This window comes from Columba livia, chromosome Z (genome assembly GCF_036013475.1).
Source record: "Columba livia isolate bColLiv1 breed racing homer chromosome Z, bColLiv1.pat.W.v2, whole genome shotgun sequence".
NCBI classification, from domain to species: domain Eukaryota; kingdom Metazoa; phylum Chordata; class Aves; order Columbiformes; family Columbidae; genus Columba; species Columba livia.
The window spans coordinates 50,433,457-50,451,315 of record NC_088642.1 but is presented as its reverse complement, the minus strand read 5'-3'; positions in this window follow the sequence as shown (position 1 = coordinate 50,451,315).

Sequence of the window (17,859 nt, the reverse complement as noted above, 5' to 3'; positions counted from 1 at the left end):
CAATGAAAGGTTCTTTAAAATTGATGCATCTCAACCAAAGGTATTAGCTTTAATAAAAATAAAACTTCTTTGAAATTCCTTTTTCTCAACAAGTTAAATAAAGTTTTGGACATCAACCTCTACACAAGGCAATGCTTCTATAAATTCCTTATTCAAGTAAAATTACAACAGAACATTATTTTTAAGCTACTTATTTATTATCTGTTTGTTAAATAAATTTAAAAAAATGTAATTGGAGGCAAGTGTCAATTTTGATTGGATTATTTACATTGAGGGTTTATAGCCCTAGATGTGAGAAAGCCTCTAAAGACAAAGAAAGAACAGCAGTTCAGGAAGCCAAAGTCATTAAAAAGGTCAGAGATAGAAAAGATGACAAACTGACTAGTACCCAGTAATTAGTCATGTACTACTTAAAACATGAGAGTGCTGGATCATGACACCATTTCTGAGTATTTTCCATGCTCTGTGCAATTATGCGATTATAGCTACTTAAACCATGATGTCTGGTGTAGCATAATGGACTTGTCATGAAACCTGCTGACCTTTCCCTAAGAGGATGTTGGACATAACCTTCTCCTCCTGACTGTTCACTCATCACACCTCTCACGCTTAAAACTGAATGCTGTCTTTACTGTGGACACCAAGTCTGACATTGAAACTACTACAGACAACTAACAACCACACACTGCTTGGTCCCGTCCAACAATCTAGCTATAGGTATTTAAACCATATAAAATACATGCAGATATGTTAGTCAAATTCTTAGGCTTTTAAATCCCTGATTAGAATTCTTCATATCATGTAATAAACAATCTCACTTTACTTAGAAAGGTCACTGCAAGCAACAGGTGGTGTTTGTCAGAAATGACTTCAACTGCAGTCCTCAAGATCTATTCCAGGAGTGGTGGTACAGGGAAAGTAAGCTTAGACATAGCATGTTTCAGATAACACTGGGACTGGTCTTTGTCATTTTATTATGTGTCTTGTGCCACTGCTGCCAAAACTATTTCACATAAGACATATATATATATTCTGTTGCACTAGATAAATCATTGTGACAAAAGTATGGATCTTTTTCCATGGCATGTAAGTGAAAATAACAATATTAAGATAAACACACTGTAGGTCAGTAGGTGCAGTGACATCTTGTCAGGGTTGATTCAGCTTCTGTGTTGACTAATAAGTACCTGTCGACAGTTATTCAACCTGAACACAAGAATTCTTGTTGCTCCTACTGCTGCCCTTGTGCTAAAATACTTCAAGCAGGGAAATATTTGTTGTCTGTATGGCAACACCTCAAATTATTTATTATTCCTAGAAAAGGTCAGAGAAATTATTTTCCCTCTATCTTTCTTTTTTTTTTTTTTTCATTCTTTCTCTCTTTCTCTCCTCTCTAACAAATAACTGGGGACACTATTACCAAAGCTTCTGAAATAGGATAGTAGACTTATTTTTGTGTGCAGCCACAGGGATTTTTGTTGCAAGCAACCGAAGTCAAAACTAGAAAAAATATAATCACTTAAAATAATATTACCTGCATGACATGACAGTGTTTCCTTGGCAAAGGTGTTCACTAATTAATGAGACAAAGTAAAAGTGCAAAGTTTGGTTCTACTTTTATTTTCTGGACTAGTGCTTTTTTCTCTTGGAGCATGTTTTACTACTACTGTTGATATCAAAGGCATACTGTAGTTCATTTCAGTTAAAATACAACTGGAATTATTATATAATCAAACACATGAGTGCCTGAAAAGGTAATAACCAATTTAAACTGTGTCAGGTAGAACTGAGATCCTGGTACCCTAATGCACTTTATGTCTACATTAGAGAATAAGAAGTCTGCGATCAGCTGCAGTGGATTAAAGGCCCTCCTAGAGCTGTGTGTTTCCTTTCACAAGTCCACAGACTTTAAGAACCATCAAAGATGCAAAGCGTCTTAAGAGGGAACAATAGTGAGATTTGTTTGAAAACGTTCTCATAATCCCGGACGAAACACTAATGAAGAAAAACTATTCTAAATAGACTTCTAATACTTCTAATCAGTCTTATGCTGATTTTAGAAAGCTACATTCTGAACATGAGAAATAACTCAGTCATTTACTGTGTGGGAAGTACAAAGGTTTGTCCATTCCAAGTAATTAAATTGAACTATTTTTGCAGGAATATTAACCAGACAATATCTATTTAAACATTTACATGTATTTTAGTGCGATCAAAGTAAAGTTGAACCAAATGATATGTTGGGTGTGTTGTGCTGGAATTTGATGTAGCATGTATTTGTTTTTAGTTTGAGAAAAGAGTTCAGACTAGGCCACCCGCATAGGATAAAAGGACTGAAATAAAAATAATCCCAATAAGAAGAAGGAAGAAATTACAGAAAGTTCTTAAAAGTTTGACATTAATTGTGCTCATCTTCCCTGCCACCACAGAAACCAATTTATAAAGCAAGCTACAGAGGAGGGAAAAACATTCTGTCACCAAACTGCACCTTAAAAAGATGATAAGATTGACGAAGAAAGTCCCCAGTGTCATGGGACAATGACTAGAGAGGAGCTGTAGTAGGCCATGAACTATTTTCGCCAGGTACTATATCTGACTTCATGAACCTTGTAAGGTCATGTTCTCACTCTGAACACAATTATTTTGTGTCCACCTGAGCCTCACTAACTGTGGTAATGTCAGTAAGCCCAATACTAACAAAATCAAGAATATGAAATACCAAAACTTGTATTTCATCAGGACCTTATAGACAATTCATGTTAATCTCTTGCTGATTACGTTTGTTTAATAAATAAGATGATGGAACACATAAGAGTTTCCAAATAAAAATGTTGATCACAATTGGTCAATGAGAATTTTTTCTATTTACTTCTAAGTAGCAATATTTCATTCTCCAAATGATTGTCTAACATCCTACTGAAGAGTTCGAAAGACAATTTTTTGTTGAATAATTTATATATCTTCAATAAAATTATACATTCAGAGCATGACTGAAAATACCAGTAACCAGATTGCAGATTGATATAATTAAATGTGCTGTACAAAATTCTATTGCCTTCCAAAAAGTTGTTTAAAAAAAATCGTGTTGAATGCATTTGCTACATACAATGCCCCAAAACATCCAAGAGGTTTACAGCTAAGAACAAGCCTTAAAAATACCAGCAAAATTATACAGAAACTAGCTGAAGGCTAATCTTTGTAGATGTTAGATAACAAAAGAAATGGCATAGACTAATCATTAAAATGGTTAAAAATGAATGACGTAACAAAAAATTGCATCTCACACATATATTTTTACACACAGCTAACCTTTTAGTTTTTTTGTTCCCTTTCAGTTGGGAGAGAGTGCATTTGCTCATAGTAGGTGGGCTGTCCCTGGGAACTTATTTAGAGCAGATATGGGCAAGTAAAGCATAGATTAGCCAAAGGATAAGCCATCTTCTCAGAGAATAACTCCATTGATGTCAGTGGAAACATATTGCATTAAAGGACAGTGATAGAAGAGTCCAGCTGTTTGACTTTAATAGAGGTCACATAGTTAAACCATCATGCAATACTTTTTAGGTGTATTATTTGGTCTTTTAAAATGTATTATTGTGTTAACAAAAACAAAATTTAGATGTAATTACATAGAAGTTAAGGGAGGTTTTTGCATATTCTGATGTAAATTATATAGGATACAAACCTATTAACAGTTTAAGAAAATTCCTGTAATGTCCTGCCACTAGAAATGCTATTTCAGATAACAGCAGTTTCTTCTTGAAGATTTATTAATAGCAACTTGGTCTTCTAATATTTTGGTTTTTTAAAAAAATTAATCAGCAGGTCTATTAATAGACAAAACTTCAGTGTAAGTTAAATACAGATGTTTCATCCTCACTATCACTGCATATGAAGCAGCATTTCATGCTACAAAAAATAAGGCTAAGTACAATTGCAGCATCAGAAGACGAAACGTGCCTTACTATTTTTAAGTACAGTCAAAATTATTACATTCAGCTCACTGATTGTGAAAACTGAACAGGCTATTTATTTAAAGTTTTAGTTTGCCTGCAATTAGCTTTCTACACCAACTAACTTCAGTTGAAAGATTCCACCAGCTCAGTAGCAATCATGCTTCCCTCAACATTGCAAATATTAAAGAATTCATTGTCTATATTGTAAGTGAAAAATCAAGAGTGAAGAGTTAATAGAACATGAAATAAGTCCCTACTGATTTTTTCAGTGCTGAACAACAACCACCTACCTTATTGTTCTAAAAGTATTACTGTACAATAATAACTTCAGTGTGTCATGGTTTAACCTGAGCTAGCAATATAACCACAGCTGCCACTTGCTCACTCCCCTGCTTCCCACCCTGAACAGAGGAAAGAATCAAAAGGGAAGGGAGAAACTCATGGATTGAAACAAACTCAGTTTAATAAAATAACAAGATGAAACTAATATATTTCTACCAATAATAATATATATAAAATGGAAATAGAATATAAAATAAAAGATATTCAATGCAGCTCCTCAAAAACTCCATCTGCTCTGAGCAGCCAGTCCCAGGAAGCAGTGCCCTGGTTCCAAACAGCCGATCCTGGACAGGGAAAAGAGAAAAAGGCAGAAAGGCCCGGAAGGCTCAGCAAAATGGCAGGATGGCAAAAGGCCAAACCAAAGAAACTCCTGAATAGAATTTTCCCAAGCAATTATCTGTCCCGCTCTGACAAACCAACCAGAAGATCCCAACTCTCTTTAAATATGAAGCATGATGCTAATGGGATGGAACATTTTTATTGATTAGTCTGGACATCAGTCAAGGTCTGCCCCATCCATACCCGTCTCCCTTGATGCCTCACATCTGTGGGCAGAGTGCTCAGACCCATCCTTGGGTCTCAGATCAGAATAATCAAAAACGTTAAATCTGTCCTGGGGTCTTATCTCTTGTTCTTAAACTAAATTCAAACAATGACCATGGTAGCTATAAAAACTAAAGGTTTCTAACTGCATGAAGGAAAATCATCCAGTTTTCGAGTCAAGCCAGCACACAGTGTTATGACTCAAATGCCGATGGTGTCTAGTATTTAATATCATAAAAAAAATATATATGTCTTGAGATTGTTCTATAAGCACTAGACACGAATCAGTTTGAATTATCTCAAATCCACTATGGTATAAAACAATAAACAAGGAAAAGACTGCTAATCATTACTTGGACAATGACATTCCAAAGATATGTCTGATAAAATGTGCAAATCGGTCAGATACATCAAGTAACTTCAATGTTTTTAATCTGCAATGGTTTATGTTTAGAATAATTTGATTTTCTTAATAATATGCACAGTCCAAAGTTATTATAAAAATCCTTTACTTAATTATTATATTAATAGTATTTCATCTTGTGAAAGAATGGTAAATTTTTTGGTAATGACTGAGTAGACAGAACAACACAATGTTTTATTTTCTCTTCTGAATTCAGTTGTTCAGCTTCTTCGTCCAGGTCAAGAAAGTGATGCACACTGGAACTTTACTGACAATAGCTCTTGTCCTTTGGCCTACCATGAATGCAAAGCAATGGCAACTTCAGCCAACACTAGGTATCTTACCTTTAGAGCCATGGAGAAAACAATCCCTAAGCCTTTCCTCTTACAAGACCTGTTTTTCAAAACTTTGCCCAGCAAAAGCTGCAGGCCTTTCTATGGAGTTTCCATGTATATAATAACTTAATATTCAAACTAAATTAAGATCAGCCTCATTCAATAACCTTCTCACCTACTCAAATGTGTCCTTTTTCTCTATGCTGCAAGAGATGGACCTCATTCATCTGCAATTTTGGAAACTTTTCATTTAAACACAGAACAAGTCAATTTGTCCCACCAGACATTGATTCTTTCATTTCAGCTTTGTTGTCTAAAACCATCCTTTTATTATCCTTGTTGTAGCCCTCCAGTATGTTTAGTTAAACCACAAAAAATGCTTGGTATACTTGTTAAAAGGTTTCATAGGATCCATAATTTCTTAACTTTAATTATGTACTACTTTATCAAGAGATAGTAGTGATTTATAAGCCTAACATACAAAAGAAATAAGAATAAAATATAAAAATCAGGTATTCAGCGGAAGCAGATTCAAAATGAATTATCTGCACTAGAAGTAAAGGTCAGAGTGGATGCAAATGCTCATAATGAGGAACACAAAATTTTGTCTAGATTTTTCTTACTTAGTTTTAGTATAAATTTTCTAGTTCCTCCATTCTGAAAACATGGGAAAAACTTTTTATTAAACTTCATTGTAGTTCATTATATTATGTTTATTGTTAGCTTGCTTTCGTTTTTCTTTGTCATTAAAGCACTGTTAGCAAATCCAATTTTATGTTTTCCTTTTTGCCATATATTACAGAGAATATTCTCATATTTTTTCCTGTAAATGTGTTCTCAAAACAGAGTACATAGTTGACAGGAGAAATAGCTCATGTTCAAGGAATCAGATTCTAAAAAGTCTTACTGATTACATAAATTTTATTATCTTAAGTAGCCCACAGAGCTATGACAGTGAGCAAAAGGCATGATCTTAAGCATGCAGTAAGTAGACTATGATAATAATGTATTGTAGGCCTTAATTGATTTTTTTTTTTTTACAGTAAATCCAATTATTACGCAGTAAGATTTTATTAGCTAGATATTCAGACAAAGGTAAAACTTCTAAACTTATACCTAATAATATGTCTACTAACCCTGCAAATTCCTCAGTGGAGTACCAGCTGTGTTAAAAGGAATCCTGTTTTGAAACAGACTTACACATTTATTATTATGCTGTTCAATTTACTGTGCCTTACTGAAGAGAAATGCATCAACATATTTATTTAATAAATGGAATGAGCCTTCCACTTAACCTGATAGCAATTATTTGGGAAATTTATATGCTTCTGTCACAAGATATCAATTCAAGAAAATTAATAGACCATCTACTTCTAGCTGGCTTATATGTAACTGTTAGGAACTGACACTGCTTCAGCAAGCAGGCAGCACTGCATTGATTGCCTTCGACAGGTGTGGCTTCTGGATGAAATGGGAAAATTAACTAAAGGATTCAGTAAGGAACTTGGTATATTATGCAATATGACCATTCTTATTTGTCTTTTGTATTTTTCTTTTACCTTTTTTAAAAGCCATAGAAATGCATTGTATCTACTGGCATATTACTACTCAAATTTCTCATTAAGTAAGAAATATCTATTTCCTCCCTCTTTGAGTTTTGTCACAAGGTCATTTTCTGTTATATGTCACATTTTCTTCTACTTTTCTACTATGTGTCTGTACTGTAAAAACATCATAATATTACTCTTTATAAATGTTTTCAACTTCTTCATGGTGACAAATATATAAAGCAGGAGTTACGTTTGCATTACTTCTACATAATACTTTCTGTACATGAAGATGAATTGGACATTTCATTTTTGTGAAACACCATGGTGGGATAACAGAGGAGTAGCTTCTAGAGTAGATATGTGTCTTCCAGTAGTATGATTAGATAAAGCAGATCACTGTTTTTCAGAGGAACCCCTCTTGTTGGTCCATAAAGTCATCTGTTGGAACATTTAATGCTTTTACAAAAAGCGTCTAAGAAAAGTCACACAATTTTGACTGACTCTATCATTTTTTGACATTGTTTATATTTTGATGCTTGTTGCCATCAAAGAATCTAACTATCCTTAACTAAACTGACCATCAAGAACCTGCGTGGTGCTATATCACTTGAGCATTCTAATTACACTTTATAAATTAATCACTCTGTGGAGCATGAGCCTTCTACTTACTGCCCAATCACATGATACAGTGTTATTATGTAATGATTTTTTAACTTCTGTGTTGCTGAAGATATACAGACAAGGAAGTGATGCATTGTTAGCTTCATATTCACTTTTAAGACCTACATATGTAATACAATGGGAGCACATTTTGTATTAACTGCTCTATATCTGTCTCAGATAAGGTAATTAATCTCTGAGAATCTCAGAACACTTCACAAAGTCAATACTTCACAAAAACGTCCTTATATAGGAACAATATGTTTAGTTACTCTTTTTTTAACTGAAAGAAAAAAATAAAGTTAATATTCATGTACCTGTGACAAGCTAGGGACATGGAACAAGCTGTGCAGTTGGATACAATAAGTTTTACTAGAAGAGTTGGAAAAAATTGGATAATTTTTTTTTTCTCCCAAGCCTTCTTCAGATCTGAAATAGAATCTGTCAACTTTAAAGTTCAATAAAAGTTAAGGTCTAGAGTGTAGGAGTTGAGTTAGAGCAAATAAATGTCTGTTGCTAGTTCATGGAACCAACTGTGGAAAAAAGAGAGAGAGAAGAAAAGGACAATGTTAGTGGTTATCTGGTAGGAAACAGACAGACCACATAGTTCAGAACATTTGGAATAAAATGGAGTGTGTGGAGAAAAGGTGAGGGAGAATCATGTCATAAAAAAAAAAGATGAAGAGAGTATATTGTTTTACAAAAGATTGTTAATGTGCTGTATAAACAAAAATCTCTACTAAACACATAGATTAAACTCCTGTGAAATAAGTAACAAAGACATATTGTCTGCTAAATAAAAGCTATTTGAAGAGTAAACTTGAACTCTAGGTCAAAACAGTTGATTTCTTTGCTCGCTTGCAAGCTCTGAACTATTCTCTCTCTCCACACTTAGCCATAGTTTGGGATGTAATTTTCACTGCAGGGACCACTCTCAAAGGGAAGGTGGGTTTTTGTCTGTTGGACATTGTCTCAAAACACTAATGCATCATGTTTTGTATACAGTGTCCCATATGCACTCATATGACACTTCACAACATAGTAAGTGTACTTCCAGCCTCATATCACTCTACTGAACTGCAGCATAGCCCTCTGTAATTTTGTCTTATAGCACTGCTTCTAGCAGCTGAAAACTGCTACACCTTAACGCACCACAATGTTTTGTTAAGCCCAAGAGCAGTAAAAAGAGAGTTCAGCTAATGGGGAGATCACATAAGCAATAATGCACATGCCTTTCCTATTTACCACAAAATATAATTTGTACACCATATAGGTAAGGGTCTTGTCCCAGAATGTCAGTCTTCTAAGTCTGAGGTTATTTACCACTGCCATTCAGCAAGCCCTTATAGTTTTCAATGTTTTGGCATTGAAATAGTAGTGGAAAGAGGTAAATGTAAGAGTGGTTCCATACCTGTTTTATAATAGGTCCAATTAAATACTGCAAGAAGAAAAACATATTTTTGTATATATCTATGTTAATTGTAATAACGTGTTATGAAATCTAAAGATATTGCATATTTTTATGTGGTCCATAAAGACATGTGATTTAGAAATATAGACATTGAAAATATTTAGTATCTTTGTGTTCTAAGGATATAGCACACATCTTGATGTGTTTTATATTAAAAGATAGATAGACCCATACCTGTTTAAGAGTCCCATATCATCAAAAACTAATAAATTACAGCATCTACTTAGTATTAAATTGCAAACTTCTGTACTGTTTGTTCAACAATCACTTATTTTCTATCTTTGTTCAGCTGTATCAGAAATTCTCTCAAAAATGGTTTCTTAGTGGATGCCAGCATATGTAGTCACTATACATTTTAAAAGCAAAGATTGGACCTTTTCATTGTACTTACAGAGATTAAAACAAGTATAGAGAAAATTAGCTCTGTGTCAGACAGAGCTGCTCACAATTTTATCATGAAGCTGCAGGAATATTCCTGTATGAGAAAATAGGACAGTTCACAGGACAACTGCCAGGTGAAAGTAGCGCTAATGGAAGAAATAGATGACTGAGATCCGAAAATGGTACTGAATTATTATGTATTCTAATACTACCTGCCTTTAAAATGAAATATAACATCAGTTTATATAACAGACAGTTAGAGGGGTAGCCATAGTGTCCAGAATTTTTTTCTTACTCTATATAACTTTCCAAAACAGTATCATTTTCCTTCATAGGGAAAGAGATGAGATTTTAAGTTCTCATAGAATGTTTTTACTACTTGATAAATAAAAAAGGAAGAAGATATAAGAAAAATGGAAAAATCTAAATCAGATGTCATTTAGAAAGCTATATGGTAAATTTGAGAAATATTTACTTCAGAAAATATATGTATATTTTTAGGCACTCCCCACAGGTAAAGGAGAAACATACTGCAAAAGAGGTAGTTATTTTGCCTCAATTAGTAATATAAAGCTGTTAATTACAAATCATAAAACAACTGAAAATGTAGTAGCATAAATAAATGTCATAGCATATGTAAACTGGCAGATGGAAAATTTCATGTCTAGATCTCTATCCATATGACACAGGTGCTTGAATAATACTGTTGATTAACATTTAAAGTGAATTTTGCTAATGAGATAAAGACATTAGATCTTCAAAGAGATAAACATTTTAGGTCAGTAATTGCAGTAATTAGGAGTATATTAGTTGAACCAGGCAAACCATGGAAAAGAAATTCTGTTTTGATAGAATCTGTTGTATGACATGGAAGATAGCTTGAGACACTAGGAAACTTTGCTGAGAAGCTCTAAAATAAAAAGTCAGCAATGGGCTAATGTATTCTTTAACAATATTAGGTTCTCTTAAAATAATCTGTTTTCAGAGACTTAATGAGCTAGAACAACACTAAAACAGAGCCTCCGAAAGAATAGTGAAACCTCTACAACTACACTCTATCAGGCTCACCAGCTTTACGTTGAGCTGCATTTAGATTCACCATGTTCCCACCATGCCTGTGTTCTAGAGCCATTGAGGCATCACCCACTGTTCAGACCGTTACTTCTATGTTTTAGGGTGAAGATTATCTAGTAAATATTGGATTTATAGTTTCCATTTTAATTTTCCTCAATAACCTCCTTTCTTTCTGCAGTTTGTCATATTTGCCTCCAAAACGTTATTTTTTCTATGCAATCAATATGGTCTTAACAGACGAATGCTTAAGGAAAAGCTTACACCTATTTGGTTACAGACTAATGCTTAAGGAAAAGCTTGCATCTCTTTTGGTTAACACTGATTTAGTTAGTCAAATGCATTTTTTTCAAATTTGAAAATGATACCTCCTGACATGCATAGTGCAGATATTTTACACCTACACCTAAGTATTAATAGCTTGTGTTCTATGATAACAATACAGCTTCCCTGTGAGTGCTGACAGTTAAGTCATCACTGGAAATTTAACTTAACTGTGAAACCCACACCTTAAATATGCTATGGAAGGAGGGAAAAAGAAGAACATGATTAATCTAGGCTAAAACCTCCAGAAAAAATAATATATGAAATTCGAGATTGAAAAAAAAACGTCCTTTTCAGATCTTTCAGGAAAATAAAAATTCTATGTGTAACAACTTAAAAAAAAAAAAAAAAAAGTTGGAATTTAATTTTCCACATAAATCTTAAAATTACAATGGATAATAAGTGACTAGAGAAATAAGATTCAATAGCACCTGGGTTTTCATGTGCCTACAACAACAGTTTAAATGCAGATTTGTTCTTTAAGTCACTTAGATAATTTTGAAATGTTTTACTACATTTTTATGCTGAGATAAAATTGTTTTTTAATGAATCATTAGTTTTCAATGAAATCTAAACTCCTAATACTATATTCTACTAAGAATACATAAATAAGAGAATGGTAAGAAGCAGGTGCTTTGAAATACAGTAACATTAGATATGCAGGTAGAAGACTGATATTCTGAATCTTCTGTATACATTCAAATTATAATAATCATAACTGTTAAGAGAGTACCCTTTACATGAAAAGACATCATGTTTCCAGGAACAGTTACTCAGTGTCAGGTGATTTTATTTGGTCCATGCCTTATTCTTGGACACGGAGCTGAGAACTACATTAATGGCATGCTATCACCAGTTGAATCAGAAAACTCTTAAGCAGAGCAATGCTGGCTATTAAATTATCAATTTATCATTTTTTCCAGTTTGGCAGAGTTCCATTTGTAATCAATAGCCTTCTTTATTAACTCAGGATTCAATGTATATCAGTACTTTTGAGCTTTGTCTTCTTTTTCATGCCCATGTGAAAGACAGTTGATATAATAGTGAAGCATGACTCTCAGTTTTTAATCTAGGAGGATTTTTTTGTTTTATAGACAGAAGATTTCTTTTTATATTCACATTTAATAATGTTCTTTCATAGCCTCTTTAATTTCCTGTTTATTTTTATGCAATATGCCATTATAATGTATTTATTTTTGTTAAAATGGCTTACAGTGAGCTTACGAAGAACTGATTAGACACCTGCATATCTCTTAGCATAACAAAATTTCCACATTATAATAAAGCTCTCCCAGGGTTCAGTGGCCATTCATAAGTTCTCACTGAAGTAATCTGAAATTTTATTACTTCTTACAAAGAAGTTATGAGATCTCATGGATGTGAACTGTCACTTTCTTGACAATGTAAAATCCTGCTGAATTTTGCATATGTATATATATGACAGTTGCATATTATTTGGACTAATAAACATATTAAAAAGTCAAAAGATGTATTCAGCTCCCACTGATTTATGCATAAAAATATGTTTAAGTTTGGATGGTTTGTCTTTTTTGAGGGAGTGGAAAGGAATCTGGAAAGTTCTGAGAAAAAGTAGATTTTTAAAAATCATCCTTTTGAAGATGAAATAAATAATATAATTTTCTTAAGGTTCTATAATGCATGTCTTTGGGTCACTAGGATCTCACCATTAGCAGGAACTACTCTGTCTTTCTTTATAGAGAACTCTGGATGTATCTTTGCCAATGGAAATGAAATGTCTGTTATGTCATCAGATAACTTTCAGACATAACAGCTGAGATCTTTCTTGGCTAAGAACTGTGAAATTCTTCCTTTCTGCTTTCCTCCATTGACATCACATTATTAACTTGCTAATCGTATAAGCTTCTTATAAACTTCATTTTAAAATCCACATAAGAGGAATTTCTTGCAAGCACCTCTCTCAAACTAGTTTATATAGAAAATAAAAGGATACATAGTGAGGTTGTTTAACTGTAACAAACGTACACTAAATTAAGTGGGTGTTCAAAAGGCTAAGGAAAGTCCTCCTTACAAAGCAGAAAATTAATCTTCCATGGCTCACTCTTCAAGAAAACATAGCAAAAGAAACACCAATAGGGACAGAAGAGGAGCTAACTGTTTTCAAACCACCACTAGGGTACATTTCAAACTATGAACAATATTGTGTCTTCACACACACATGATGCTGAGAAGAGAGTATGTTGCAGGGTATATAGCCTCAGAAGACAAATACTTCTAGAGTGCTGTCTCACAGGGCTGTTTTAGTTTGTACAGCTCTGGAAACATACTTAATAAACTAAATTGCAGAATACAGATGTAAAGGACTTGTTTCTTTCTAGGATATTCAAGTGTGAATTTGATATAACAATGAACATCAGGTTCACACTCAGTCCTATAGATAACAGCAACTACCTCTTATCACATCATAACAGATGGGAAAATTGACAATAAGGGATAGCTGGAAAAGACTACTAGCTAAAAAAATTTAAAACATATTCAGAATTTATTTGCAAATCACAGAGTAACCAACACTTCATATACCAGATTATACCCAAAGAGAAGCTAGTAGGAAGCTAGCTTATCTCTCTCCTATCAGTGAAGACAAAAGGAAACACATTCATGTCAATGTATTTAACTCATTATTTACAGACTACCTTTAACTTATATATGTCTGGCAAACTAGTTTAATAAGAATTTTCCATAGGAAGCAGGTTTATTGACTGTAACCACTAGGCAGTATGTCTGCAATACATAAACCAGGAAGTTAAAGAGGAAAGAGGCTGCTCTATGGCTTTGAGGCCAAACGAGACAGCATGATCCACAGCCATGCACCTAAGCTCCCTTACCTACCAGACAATGGCAGGAGCATCCATATTGCCTGTCTGTCATAGAACCTGGCCCATGCCAACCCCTGAAATAAATTTGGACATTGTCTGGGAAAGTGCTAGCTATTGAAGGCTAAAGGAATGACAGGGACCACGGTAGCAACTTCCTAGCAAAAGGTTACATGTGCCAGAGATCATGCCTCTTCCTGGTCCTGTTTGACTTACTGATTTGGTAGCAGATTCAGATTAATTGTATGGAGTAAGCCAATAGGGAACAGGTAGCTTGAGTACGTTTATGGTGCCTCTTAAACATTCTCTGGCCTGAGCTCCCATTATAATTTCAAGGGAAGAATAAAAAATTCTGCTTTATGTCTAGAAAACCAGTATCTCCCTGACATAAATTATCTGTGTACGTATCTTCTTGTCCTGTGAGGCTAGGCTGGCTAGCACATCCAAACATTTAAAATGTTGGTTATGTCTGAATACTTGAGAGTAGTAACGTTACTATACTGGATAACCAACTGGAAAGCTAATGAAAGTATATTAGAACAGAACATGTCCTACCAATAACATATTATATGAAGAAAAACCTGTTTTTCCTCCAACCCAGAAAAGGCAATGACCAAAACTCAGTCTGACTGAAAGTCTGGAGCAAAGTTTCAAAAGTTTGTTTCACATACTCAGTTTCACTGTTGGCATTAGCAGCCTTTGATCAGCTTGTACTCTGAAAGCACTAGTTAAGAGAAGTAAAATGTTAAGGAAGACTCTTCCTGATAGCTTTCTATGATGGTATGACTGGTTGAGTGGATGAAGGAAGAGCAGTGCACGTTGTTTAGCTTGACTTCAGCAAGGCTTTTGACACTGTCTCTCACAACATCTTCATAGGCAAGCTCAGGAAGTGTGAGCTGAATGAAAGCACAGTGAGATGAATGAAGAACTGGCTGGATGGCAGAGGTCAGAGGATTGTGATCAATGGTGCAGAATCTGGCTGGAGGCCTGTAATTAGTGGAGTTCCCCAAGAGTCAGTACTAGGTCTAGTCCTTTCATCAATGACCAGGGTGAAGAGCTTAAGTGCACCCTCAGCAAGTCTGCTGATGATACCAAACTGGGAGGAAGGGTTGACACTCCAGAAGGCTGAACTGCCATTCACTGAGACATGAACAGGCTGGAGGACTGGGCAGACAAGAACCTGATGAAATTCCACAAGGGCAAGTGTAGGGCCCTGCACTAGAGAGGAATAAACCCGGGAACCAGTACAGGTTAGGGACTGACTGCCTGGAAATTGCAGCATTGTAGAGAAGGAACTGAGAGTTCTGGTCAACAACAGGTTGACCATGAATCAACAATGCACCTTTGTGGCCAAGAAGGTCAATGGTATTCTGGGGTGCATTAAGGAAAGTCTGATTAGCATGTCTGTGGAGGTTCTCCTCCCCCCCTACTCTGCCCTGGTGAGGCCGCATCTGGAGTACTGCATCCAGTTCTGGGCTTCCTGGTTTAAGAAAGACAAGGAATTACTGGAAGGAGTCCAGCAGTGGGCTACAAAAGTGATTAAGGGTCTAGAACATCTTATGAAGAGAGACTGAGAGAGCTGGGTCTGTTCAGCCTGGAGAAGAGAAGGTTGAACGGGGATCATCTAAAGGATGGATGTTAAGGGGATGGGGCCAATGAAAGGATGAGGGGAAATGGGCATAGACTGAAGTATAGGACATTCTATCTGAATATGAGGAAAGCCTTCTTTACTTTGAGGGTGACAGAGCACTGGAACAGGCTGCCCAGAGAAGCTATGGAGTCTCCTTCTCTGGAGATATTCAAGCCCCACCTGGACACATTCCTGTGCGATCTACTCTAGGTGAACCTGCCTTAATGGGTGGGTTGGACTAGATGATCTCCAGAGGTACCTTCCAACCCCAGCCATTCTGTGATTCTTTGTGAAGGTGCTCAGATGTGCTTATACATGTCTCAATTTCACTACTTTATATATTCTCTCCAACCAATTTGCTCAGAGGAAAGCATCTGCTTTCTGTAGCAGTGTAAATAAATGGAGATGGGCCCCTGTAGAGTACAATGTTATTAGTTAAAACAGCATCTCATCACAAAGGTGGAAATTATTGTTGCAAATGTTCCTTTATCCTAACAGAGAGAGCAAGAAGACCACAGTTAGCCTGCATCTCTACCAGCCATCAGAAATCTTCTAATTTTATTCAACATATAACCAGAATTTTTTTCTGAAATGTGGGGAAAATAGCCCTATTTTTTATGCATCCATGAAAAATCATAACAAGATGGAGAAAGTATCTTTTTAAAAGGTGCTCTTGATGACAAATTACCTACATTAGTTTCTATCTATCTTTGTTAGTTTCACTTATATTACCTTACATAAAAATGATTCACAGCTTTCTTTAAAATGTTAAGGTAACCAAAGTAAAATATACTTCACACTTAGTTTTATTTTTAAAAGCGTTTGCTTAGTAAAATATAGTTATTTCTAATGGTATCTTAAACTCTGCCATAAGGAACACAGAAGTATGATTTACTGAATAAACAATTAAAATGATTTGACAGTTGTCTGTTCCCTGACACTCCCTACCACTATTTCCTTCTGCTAGGGTGACTATGTAAAGCTTAAAGCTTTCCACACAAACAAAAAGAGGCTTGTCCAAGACGTTTAATACTGTTTTAATGTAGACTAGTTTTGATGGTTGCCCACTTGATGTTCTGTAATTTAGGAGACTGGGAAACTAATTTAACTTGTCTGAAGTGTAAATGGAAAAAGAATTAATCTAAGCCACACGGTTTAAACAAAATTCTTCTCATAAATATTGATTTTCTAGTCCAATCTACCATTTGCTAAGAATAGGACTCTCTTCTTAGACAGAAAAGAGAACATTAGTCTTCTGAAAGACAAAATGAGTTGATGTCCAGCTGGCTGGTCAGGTATTTGCTTTGATTTCTGTTTATCTTCTTTTCATTTTTTTCTTTGTACACAGTGATCAAGGTCTACAGACTCTGAAAGCTCTTTCTATAAATTGTCCAAAATGAACTGGGGAGAACTTCTATTCTGTTTTATGTTTTCTGCAATATGAGAGAAGCCAATTTAGGATAAGCAATTATACCATAAAATGTGTCCAGATAAGCTATGAAATGTATACACCTGTGCTCTGAAAATTTTTCAGGTTAACATCCACTGGGTTTTGGTTAGGCAGGCATAGCTAAAATTATATCAGAGATGTGCCCCGTAGTGGTTAAAAAAAAAACAACAGACAAACAAACAAACAAAAACACACTGCTTCTTCCACTATGTAATTATAGATATTAGATTATTATCTGGAATATATAGATAAGAATTAAGACAGAAGTCCAGGGTTACTAATCAATATACTTAGCAATGCATTACTTGACTCAGAGACAAAACATAACAGAAAAGTCTGGCTCTGTATTTCACTAAGTCTACTGAACAGCCAAACCTGTGCTAGGGTTTTTGTTTCCAATAGAGCTTAATTCTTCTGAAAGTTAAAATTAAGTAATGGCTCAAGAACTGTCAGGTGGCTAAGGTAGGAAGTGCTTAGTCAGTATTTGACTGGTATAGTGTTCCAGTAAGAAAGAACATAAAACTAACTATACATAAAAGGTAACAGATTCAACAGAAGTGTGTTATTTAGAAAAAGCCAATACTCAATATTGTAAAACAGAAAATTAAGTGTCAGGAATAAGTACATTGTAGGAATATTTTCATATTAGGCAGATCTACAGAATTACATTTAAAATGTTGTTAGAGGCTATGGAAATAATTAACATTTAATTAGGTATTAATTACTTTATAATTATTACAATGGAAAAGCTAGATATGCATAAACATGTTTAAGTCTTCAACAGAAAATCATACGTTACTAGGTATTAAAGTGATAAAATACACATTTGAAACTGGCATTTCAGAGGTTGCAAATATTGCAGTCTGTTTCATAGATAGTCTTATCTCTTAC